Source organism: Castor canadensis, chromosome 1 (genome assembly GCF_047511655.1).
Source record: "Castor canadensis chromosome 1, mCasCan1.hap1v2, whole genome shotgun sequence".
NCBI lineage: Eukaryota > Metazoa > Chordata > Mammalia > Rodentia > Castoridae > Castor > Castor canadensis.
Genome location: NC_133386.1, coordinates 11682880 through 11694470, shown reverse-complemented (window position 1 = coordinate 11694470; position 11591 = coordinate 11682880). Strand labels below are relative to the sequence as shown.

Here is an 11591-nt window from a genome sequence, read left to right as displayed (position 1 = left end):
GCCTCTTCCCTTTCCTTCCCTTCTATTCTCTCTCTCTTTCTATCTCTGTCTCTCTCCAGGAAGAGGAGGCATGGCTAATCTTCAACACATTAATAAATCAATTCAATAAGAATTAATTAAGTGCCACACTAAGTGTGGGGGGTAGAGTGGAGAACAAAACAGATGTATCTCTGCCCTCATGGAGACCTATATCAGAGGGCTAGAGGGTTACCTCAAATGCCTCCTTCAATCATTCCATACTTGTCTTTTTTGTCCTATTGTGTTCCTTGGGAAAAGGCGGTCCATATACTTACACTCATGGGATTAATGCAATTTTATTTGTTCTAAAGCTTCTTCATTCATGTCTCAAGGCCTGCTTCCAGGAATTAGTGACTAAGGGCACACTCCTACTCTCTAGTTTGCTAGTTCTTGGCTTTTAGGGTTATGAACTTTGTTAAGAATCTGATGAGAACTATGTATCCTCAACAGAAGAAATACATATATACACATATATTTATATATTTGTAATATACTTATTTATTTACATGCATGGATATATAAATGCATATATGTAAGAAATGTGCAAACCATTTTAGTCCATGGATCCTAGGTTAAGATATATCACCTAATCTCAAGATATCTCTGTTTGATAGACTGACTTTACCTTATTTATATTTCAGCTATCACATTAGGTGTTGTGGTTGGAGAATGAATGTCAGTTGTTAGCACTGATTCTTATAGGCAAATGTCTTCACTTTCCTGGTTTCTTTGAATCATCCTGGCTTCAGTTAAGGTAGGACTTCAAATACACAAAGGGATCTAGCTGTAGATCTTCCATTGTTTTGTGAGAAGGATATTAGTTTTGATATCAGTTTTGGTCTTTCAGTGGCACCAGTACACTGTCTGTGGTGTATCTTTTGTAATGATGGCCTGCTGCGTGTTCTAAATGTGACTGAAGCTTGGGAAATTCATCATCTTCCAGGATAATTGGTATTATACACCACTCCTCTGCACGTATTATCTTGTACTTGCCTGTAAGGAATTTCATCTGCCAGTTTTCTGCTCCCATATGCAGTCTCATGAAATTTTCACAGTTTCCTCGGAATAAATGGCACAATATTTCATTATTAAAAAGAATTTAGTGTCATGTGCAAATCTGAGGATTTTATTGTAAACAATCTCTTGTAACACCTTGGCATCTATTTGTGAGTTGGAACAATTTAAAAAATATTTCTCCTTGCCTTTCCTTCCTCCTTTGGAACCAGTGTCAGTTCTCTTCTGAAGTAAGACAGTTAGTTGAATTCCATGTTTGGTCCTCATACATTTTCCACGTATGGGAAAATATTATCAGTTATATCTCTGGTTAGCTGGATTGTGGATGATATTCATTTTCGTCCTTTGACTCCTCTGTGTGTGTTCCATGTATTCTATAAAGAACATACATTGCTTTTGTGATGAAAAATATGATATAATATGCACAATTCCTCATGGAATCATATCAAAGTCTTAGTGAGTATTTAAATAAAAGATGCTGTCTAGATTTTGTTTTTCACATGCCTCTTTAAAAATAGTAGGGAGCAATCAATTTGTGTTAATAAAAAATTGGAAAAAATATTAGGGGTGTGTAATGTCCTTTTCAAAAACTATCTTGCCTTCCTTACTGTGATAATCTCCCTCATAGATCCACAGAGCTTAATAGCCTTGGACCCCACTTGACTTTCTGTTCCATTAGCATCTTGCCAGCCTTTCATTAAATTGACCCATCTTCACATGTTTCAATGGATCCAAAATTTCACTCCTGAGTTTCTTCTAAACTCTTGGGTGGAGCTCATTTATTTCCAGTGATTACTCAATTTTTGGAAAGAAAATTGTGACAGAACATATTACTGATTCAGCTCAGAACATCTAGTTTATTTATTGCTATTTGATTTTGTACCTGTGACTGATCTGCTTCCAAAGTTAATTTAGGAGTGGGAATGTCACTAACACCTTCCTTTATAAAAAGATTCATTGTGCTATCTCCTTTTTAGTCCTGTGAGGACTTTTTATATCATGGTCATCAATCAATTGGTCTCATTGATTCCCTTCCTGTCTTTCTGTCTTCCATGTTTCTGACAAAGATTTTATTACTGGGATTGGTTCCTTAGAAATGTCCACCAATTCTTTTATAGCTTTAAATTTTTTTATTTGCATCTGTTCCAGTTCTTCTATTTTTTCACACCTTTAAAAATAATATTTTATCTTTTTAAATGTCACTGATAGAGTTTTGTAATTATTTTTGCTGCAGAAGTTTCTTATCTTTTGCATCATGACTTATATTTTTCCCAGAGCCTCCAAAATATATTTTATGATTATTCTTGAATTTTCTTTGGGTTGTTATTTCAATTTTCTTATTGCTCTTACTGATGTCATTTTACTTCCTTTCCCCAAAGTAGGCCCCATATTGTTGATTATTTTGGTGGACTCAGTCAGTCAGGGATCACTCCTACATTGAAGGCCCCAACAAGCACTTCCTGTCCAGTTTATGCCCATTTCTTGGAGTCATGGATACACCTTTCCTTGTAAGTTATCTTAATCAAAACTATCCTATGAGATGGTCCTCATATGAATGGGTCTGTAACTAAAGCTCCTCATTGGAACAACTTGATATGGTTTCACAATTGTAGTAATCTCTAGCATTTCAGGCCAGTCTTATTATCTAGATCAGGAATGGACAAACTTTTCCTATAAAAGGCCACATCATAAAATCTCAGGCTTTCCTGGCCATAGGGTCTCTATTACAACAGCTCAACTCTGCTGATATAGAGACAGTGTCATGCACCATGCGAATGAACACTGCTTTATGCCAATAAAACTTTGCTAATGGACACTGAAATTTGAATTTCCTATGTGTTTTGATGTATCATGCAGTGTTATACTTAAATTTTTTTAACCATTAAAAAGTTTGAAAACTGTTCTCCGCTTAATGATTCTACTAAAATAGGTAGTATTGGCTCGTAAGTTATAGTTTGCTGACCCTCTATCTAGATTTTTAAGTATGACATTTCTACTTACAGTAATTCTATCGTATTTCCTTTTTCCACAAATTTTTGCTACTTGTTTTTGTTTCAGATGTCCTAAAATAGAAAGCAACATCTCCACCGGTATGCCTACACCAATTCTACCTCTACCTGCCTTTTGTTTGGCAGCAAGAGACTAACTGATTCCACACACACTAATTATATCACAGCCCTCATTTGTTGCCAAGTGTTTCCATATGGCCATTTGGTCTGGTAAGTCTTTAATGTTTATTTGAAGCAGTTTTGCATAATGCATTGGTCTTCCATTGGTTTCCTATCCATTAGGTCTTAGATTAAGGCATCCTTATTTTATTATCATCCTTATTGCTTTCAGATATACCCTCAATCTCCTTCTTAACTGCTTTATTTGAATCTTAAAGAGTGCAAATATTGTTTTCGTTCATTTTCCTCCCTATTTCTTAAGTTTAACTTTCTAAAACTCAAAAAATATCTTTAACAGCTTGGTGCTATTTTACCTCAGATGGCAGCCTACTTTTTCTTCATAGGCTCTATTTATCCTCAAACATATTCTGGTTCTTGATGAATCTACAACTTTCTTCCTTATATCATCTTGTCTACATATTCAGACTCTGGAATCTGTTTATTTTTAAAATTCTTCATAGAATTTATGCTACTTCAGGGACTGGACTGAAGTCACTTGTATTATAACTAGAATTTTGCCCAGGCTGGATTCAAACTGAGTCCCTATAATTGTAATCATTTATCCTCCCTGACATTCAGTCACCTGTTTGATGAAGGTGATCAGAGGTGTTATGACAGGTAGTTCAGCCCCTGGAACATGGCCGACACAGCCTACTTGTGTGAGCTAATTTATTTAGAGAACTCAGCCTTTTCTCTTCAGTAAGCATCCCTTGTTTTGTTGTAGTTTTTTCTGGGGCAAGACGACAACTCTTAGAAGTTGGATTCCAAATGAAGATCAATTTTTGTTCTCACTATTTACGTGTTTTTCTGTGATGTGATGAAAATAGATTGAGGTTAGATATAGTAGCTTATGCCTACAATTCTAGCCACTTGGGAGGCAGGGATCAGGAGGATGGGAGTTCAAGGCCAACTCTGGAAAAAAGCTAGTGGACACCCATCTCAACAAACAACCCAGGCATGGAGGCATGTAGCTGTGGTCCTAGCTACAGAGAGGCATATGTGGGAGCACCGAGGTCCAAGGCTGACCCAGGGCAAAAACAGAATGACTAAACTAAAAAAGGGCTGGTACCTGGCTCAAGTGGCACAGTGCCTGCCTAACAAGAAAGGCCCCGAGGGGAGAGAGAGAGAGAGAGAGAGAAGTATTGAAAGAAATTTTAGATTTGAGTTTTTATTCTGGTTATATGACTTCAGTCAAGTGCATTAAACCATCTGGCTCTAAGTTTCTTTAGTGTAGAAACAATTTTCCATCAGTGGTCTTTAAGACTCTATCTGCAACATTCTAAGACTCTGTAGTGGATGTATGTTAAAAACAATGATATACCCAAATGTTTGGATACTTGGCACATAGAGATGTCATTTCTAGACTATTACACTTTCATGTGAGGTAAAGTATTCCTTTGGTTTGAATGTTTGCTCCTCCAAAACTCTTTGAAATTTAATTGCTGTTTTAACAGTTATTAAGAGGTAGAAGCTTTGAAATGGGATTAGGTCATGAAGGCCCTGCTTTCACCAGTGAGATCCTAGCATTACAAAAGGAGTCTGTCTCCCTCTTGGTCTCTTGCCCTCTGCCTTCTAGCTTCTGCCATGGGCTGAGGCAGCAGAAGGTCCTAATAGTAGCTATTACTTGCCGGGTGCCAGTTGGTTGTCTCAGCCTCCAGAACTGTGAGCCTATACATTTCTGTCCATTATAAATTACCCAGTCTGTATTATGAGTTTTTTGTTTATTTTTCCTATGGCAGGACAAAATGGACTAAGACAAGTCTTACATTTCAATTGCTTAAATGTTGAATCCATATGATGAAGAAATGACTATATCTGTCAAGACCTCAAAGACCTTTGAAAATTCCAGCCTTGACTCTGCATATGAAGAATCAGAGGTACAGAAAGGCAGACTCTTGTCAAAATGAGAAAAATACTGGACTTTGGAAATTACCCAATTTTGTATATAGTAGTTTCAGTCTGAACCTGAACACTATTTCTAATGGTTGTTTCATGAAATTCAGCATATGCTGTTTCAGGTCCAAAGTTTAAACTGATTTTGACTTTTTAATCTTGAGGGTGACAAGGGTGGGCTAAATATGATAGAAGTACATATTTTATATATGTATATACATATATGTGTGTATGAAAATGGCACAATAAAATCTATCAAAAACTAGTAAAAAATGGAGATGAAGGGAGGGTTGTTAAGAAAGAATAATATAGATGGGGTGAATTTGATCAAAGTATATTATATTGTAAATATCACAATGAAACCCCTTTGTACAATTAATTTTTGCTAATAAAAATTTTAAATAGCAAGAAAAAAGCAATGACTGCCTAAGACAAAAACCTCTTTCTTCTAGATCCTAAGATCAAGTATATCTGGACTTTGGTCCCTCATTTTGGCATTTGCTGCCTGTAGCCTAGGCTGATCCCATACGTGGGAGGCTTCCAGAGCTTAACTCAGTATGTTCTCCAACTTGAAAATTTCTTAACTGTAAGACTCATATAAAACCCAGTTCCACTAGAGAAAAGGTTAGATCAAAAAGAATTAACCTAGAAGGTAACACCCACGCACAGGAAATCAATGTGAGTCAATGCCCTGTATAGCTATCTTTATCTCAACCAGCAAAAACCCTTGGTCCTTCCTATTATTGCTTATACTCTCTCTTCAACAAAATTAGAAATAAGGGCAAAATAGTTTCTGCTGGATATCGAGAGGGTGGGGGGGAGAGGGAGAAGGTGGGGTGGGTGGTAAGGGAGGGGGTGAGGGAAGGGGGGAGAAATGACCCAAGCATTGTATGAATAAAAAAAATAGAATACAGGATAATTCAATAAATATTACAAAAAATGAAATGTTAAAAACAAAATGGAGGGGCCAATGTTTAATAAACAATTGAAAAAAAGTAAAAAAAAAAACCCAAAAAACCCATTTCCAGAAATCTGATATTTAGTGATATGCAGTTTATGGAGTTTTTAAAAAGCATGGGGCAGAAGTCCCAAATCAAGTGTGTATTTCTAAAATGCAGGCATGTCGGGGCATTCAATTCTGCGTGACTCACAGGGCAGAATGTGTGTCTGTCTACATGAAGGACCTGCAAAAGACCTTACCTCAATAGAAAAGTTTGAGTCATTCACTCCAGAATGTTGAGGGCTTGAGGAAATGGACACACACTGCCTCTTCCCCTCCTTCTCAGTTCTAAACCAAATGAAAATGGAATAAAGGTGATGGAGGAAAACATGGTAGTTTTATGATACTGCAGGGCAGAGTTTAGAAGTGGCAATGTGGGATTCCACTTTGAGTCTCAGAATAGGACAAATTGATCAAGCAATTACAGACAGCACCCCGGGCTCCCCATACAGGGACAGAGCCTCTGCTCTGGATCCTTGGTGGGTAGAAACCACCCAGAGCTCTGTCCCATGTGGGCTGGAGCTGAGCTGCCAAGGCCTGGTACTTGCTCAAGTTTACTAAGAAGGTCAAGCAAGGCTCCTTCTCAGGATAGAGTGAGAAAGGAGGTGAAGAGTTTAGAGAGCTGCCTACCCCATTCCTTCCTGGTGGCAAATGAAGTCAAGGTCAGGAGCCTCCTGACTCTACCTCCACAGTACAGCTCACTGTGCTGGTCAGTACCTGAGCAGCTGTGTGTCTGCATTGAGCATGGGACCTGTCACTTTGGTCCAGTTCCATTAAAGGTGCTGCATTCATAGTGTCAAAACACTAAAAGAGAAAACAGCTGTGGTATTAGGGTGTAAGCCTTAGAAACACTGGCTTTCACAGCATAGGCAGGAACTGGAGACGGATGCTCGGTATTACATCTCAGCTCTGGACTGTGGGTGGCAGCAGCCTTCTTGGTGGTGCCAGCAGGCATCACTGCCAGTGATGACAGCTTGAAATAATAAAACAACAATAATGTTAAAAGCCAATATTAATAAGCATTTACTGTGTGCCAGGAGCTCTGATAAATAGTTCACAAGCATTAGATCATCCTTTTAAATTTTCTTATTATGGTTGAAAAGTTGTTTGAGTAAGAATCACCCCTGGACATGTGACCAACATCTAATAACTAATAACTAATAACATCTAATAACTAATAACTAATAACTCTCTACTATGTTTGTATCTTTTTTCTTTGTGGTAGAAGTATTTTAAGCGAAGTTTAGATACAATAATGTTTTACTCCTAAATATTTCAATACACATCACCTTCTTAAAAAGAGGGATATTTATTACTTAATCATACCACTATCATCATTCTTGACAAAGTGAATGATTCTCCAATATCATCTAATCTTAGCTATAATCAAAATCCCTTAATTCTCCCCAATAAATGCATCTTTAGCTTATTTGCTTAAACCAGAGTCAAATTAAATGTCACTTTTTTTATTACTTCTCTTAAATACCTTTTAATATGGAAAAACTCTCCTCTTTTTTTTTTTTAAAGTACCAGTATTGCTTTTATAAAAAGAATCGTAATACTGCCTTTTGAAGAGACAAAACTGTTGTCCTTCATAATGTCTCTCCTTCTGTGTTCCTTTGGTGGTTCCCTTGTGGTGTCATTTAGGCCATACCTCTGTCCTCTGTACTGAGAACCCAATTAGATCAGGTTAGAAATTTTGGCAAGAACACGTTCCTTGCATCATGTGAGGGGAGGTACCTAAGTTTTTGTTGTCTGCTCATTAACGACTCTGGAATTGATGACCGGGTTGAGGTGGTGACAGTCTGGTCTTTCCACTGCTGCGTTCTGTCAGTACCTCACAACCGGGGTTACCAGGCACATTTGACTGCCGTTGGAGCTGTAGAATCTGGGTCCAGGTTCTGCTTTCTCAACCACTCCCTTCTCCTGACACCTATTTGCAGTGTCTTTACCCACATCAGAGTTGTGGTTGACCTTTCACCTGTGCCACATCTCACAAGGCGAGCTGGTTCAAGAGAAGAGGAAAATGACAGAATAATTCTGGTATCCCTAGAGCCACTAATAGGAATTGATGAGAAGAGACATATGGCATTATAAATTGTATGTTTTTCTTTGTTTGCATTTTCATTCTTAGGCTATTTTGGCCTGCAAAAACATGATTGCATAAGCTCAAATATGTCAACAGTCACTTTCCTTTCCCCTAGTGACACTCCATGAATAAAAGGCTTAGAAAGTGCGATGAAGGGTCTGGAAGGTCATCCATGGATGATGCAGGTCCCTTTTGCTCTTCATCTTATAGTCTCTTGGACCACTTGGTCTTGGCTTTTACACAGGAGGTGTTGTTTCTCTATATGATTGTGAATACTTTGAGGACATGCTTGGTCCTTTGCCTTTAGAAGTAGTTTTCATAAGGAATGAAGCTAGTTCTTGAAATCACATTTAATTAGTCTTGGCTATGGGCAGTCTTATAGATTCATCACATGACTGTGCAAGCGAGTCAATCTTTAAGTGTTAGTTTTGTGGTCAAGAAGACAAGGTAAAAATTCATGCCTCACGGGCTTGCTATAAGGATACATTAATTAATCCAACAACTATTTCCCTGCACATGTTCTTCTTGCTAAGCCCCCTCTATGCTGGAGGAATAGCATGTTGACTTCAAGACAAAGTCCCTGCTTTTGTGGAACTTTGATGAATCAAATGAAACACTAAGTAAAACATTTAGCATAGTTGGGCTCATAATAGAAGCTCAGAAATGATCAGTTTTTTTTGTTTCCTTTGAACCACAGTTAGTTTCCGGCACTAGTTTGTGCAGTGTAGTCAGGAGTCCATGACAACTCAAACTCACAATGAAAATACCTGTGGGCTCACTGGTAGCACCATGGGTGGGGTGTGAAGACAAATGTTTCCACTCTTTGTTGCAAGGTGCTTAGTTCATAGTGCAGCTTTGGCAAGGAGAAAATCTTAGAAACAAGGAAACAGAAACTCTTAATTGACCATGTTCAGGGAAAATGTAAAAATAGGAATCATATATGTAAAGAAAACTGTTCACTGATCAACATATGTGTATAACTACAAACACCTTCTTGAAAGAGAGTGGCTATGTTCCTAGAATATTGTGCATAGAACTTGGATCACTTCATTGAAATTTCCCCATCATATTTTTTGGCAGTCTCTCTGTGTGTATTTATTTTGCCTGCCTGGTTGGACTGCAAGCTCTTTGTGGACCGCACTGTTGGCTGATAACCTACGCGCTACCGTGGGCATAATTTGTGCTTGAGGGATACTTACACTAAAATCACAGTAAAGGCCCTGACATGAACTCTTCTGAGGATGCCAGGGCTGATCGGCATCTTATTGCTGCAGATGACTTCCATGGCAGACAAGCCCACGCAGTTCTTCTATGCCCTGAGTTTCGGTTACACGTTACTATCCCACACCTCCAAGCATTTTCTACTAAAGAAGCTGACTGAGCAAACTCACGAAGATATTTTTCATTTCCTTTGATGGAGCATAATGCTTTCGTATATAAACACAATAACACAGTCATTACATAAACACTTACATTATTGTAGCGGCTGTGTGCTCAGCAACACTCCCTACTAGGCAGGGGGCCCACTAGTTCTCTTTTCCATTTGGATCTAAATTATGTTCATAATAAAAGAGTTTTCAATCCAGGTAAATACAATTTCATCCCAGCACAGCATCTATATGCCTGCTCTCTCTCCCTCTTTTTAAAAAATTCCTTTCTTTTTGTTCTAGGTCACTTACCCTGACACACATGAGATTGTCCTCTGGTGGGGATAACCGCCTTGCTCGTCAATGAACTATAGCAACGGCTCTAAATGCATCTCCTGTAACATACCTCAGTGATTGGCAAAAGCGGGATAAATCAAGGCAAGGAAGAGACAACACGTTAAGCCAGAAGCTAAGTGTTACATCGTGTAGTGTGGGGCTGGCGGGGAGAGAGCCTGCTCTTTCCTGGCAGTACAATATCTTTGAGCTTGTTACCTCCGCCACAGCCCCATTAAGACAATCATTCTGAATCTGTGGGAAATTGTCACCTCTTTCTTTCCTGCCATGGCAGCTGGTATTGGAGTCTGCAGACATTGTTCATTCCCTTCAAGGCTCTTAACGCACATGCAAAAAAGAAAATAAAGCTTAATTTATTAAAAAAAAAATAAAGTGTCAGCTTACCCCCCAGGCTCAGTGCAGGCACGAGGGGGAAAAAAAAAGCAAAGATAAATGCCTCTAGGTGAACTGGCACTGACTGTGATTCTCCACTCATTCTGCTGCTCGATTGCATGCACCACATTAATCATGCTGGGTGGGTAGAACTTAAGCAATTTTAAAACAAAGATGCGCCATTTAAAAAACACAGTAACGGAGCTTTATTTTGCGATTCTTTCTTGGTACTGGCAGTGAATCTGAAAATCAAATGTGCTGCAGATGTGAGTATAAATAATTAATGTCAGGGCTGGGGACAGGTGGGAGAGGTAATAGAAAACATAAGTATAGGCAGAAGAGAAGCCACCGCCACCCTTTCCCACCCCCCTGTGACCCTGTGACTGTCCCCATTTTCCCATTCACTGGAAGGCTTAGCATTGTCCTGGCTCCTGGAGGGATTGAGACAACAGATGCACAATCTTTAATTCATCCCATGGAATTTAATAAGTCACTTTGCAGACCCAGAGCCCCACGATGTCCTGAACTCCTGTGTGCTCTGTTCCTAAGAACTGACCTCTGCTTTTCTTCTTGTTCCCCTGCCATCCTCATGTGAGTCCAGGGACCTCTGTTGCAGCCCTCTGGTCCTGTGGTAGTGCCTCAGTTCCTATGTTGCCCTTCCTGATGATGACGCATGCCATTCTCAATGCAGTGTACTGCCCCTGGTGTCTCAATTGTATTGGCAAGTGCCTGTTTTCTCTGAAGTCTTAATGTCCACTGTGTGCTGGCCACAGCTCTTCTTTGACCATTACACTTGGCCTGCAGCTGCTTTTGTCTCTTTGCTGGGCCTGCTTTCTCAACTCCAGGAGGCTGCGGTTTGAGAGGTTTGTGCCAGCTTTTTCGTATGTTTTTTTTCTGTACTGTTTCTACCAACTCTGACCTTTACTTTAAAGTATGAAGGAAATAAGTATGAACAAGTGGAATAAAAGTTCCAGAACTCAGTACTGTTGCCAAAGATATCTAACAACAGAAAAGGACATCTTAGTGGATGGAGCATCGTCCTAAAAACCTGTATCCCCAAATGATAGATGTGTGTGTTTGTGTGTGTGTGTGTGTGTGTGTGTGTGTGTGGTATTTGGGTGGGTGAGGATGGAAGAGGCTAAGACAGCCTGGGTCTTTTTCACTATAGGACTAAAAACCTGTATCCCCAAATGATAGATGTGTGTTTGTGTGTGTGTGTGTGTGTGTGTGTGTGTGTGTGTGGTATTTGGGTGGGTGAGGATGGAAGAGGCTAAGACAGCCTGGGTCTTTTTCACTATAGGCTTCTGGAAGTTTCA

The 11591-nt window shown here is 39.2% G+C and overlaps 1 long non-coding RNA gene across 1 annotated transcript; it reads left to right on the top strand.

Annotated features, from left to right (window-relative positions):
- Window positions 1-3080: 3080 nt before the first annotated feature.
- On the top strand, window positions 3081-10228 carry LOC141420665 (uncharacterized). Its single transcript, XR_012445182.1, has 3 exons — window positions 3081-3251; window positions 4940-5077; window positions 9853-10228. It is a non-coding gene; the product is annotated as an uncharacterized lncRNA (long non-coding RNA).
- Window positions 10229-11591: the final 1363 nt, after the last annotated feature.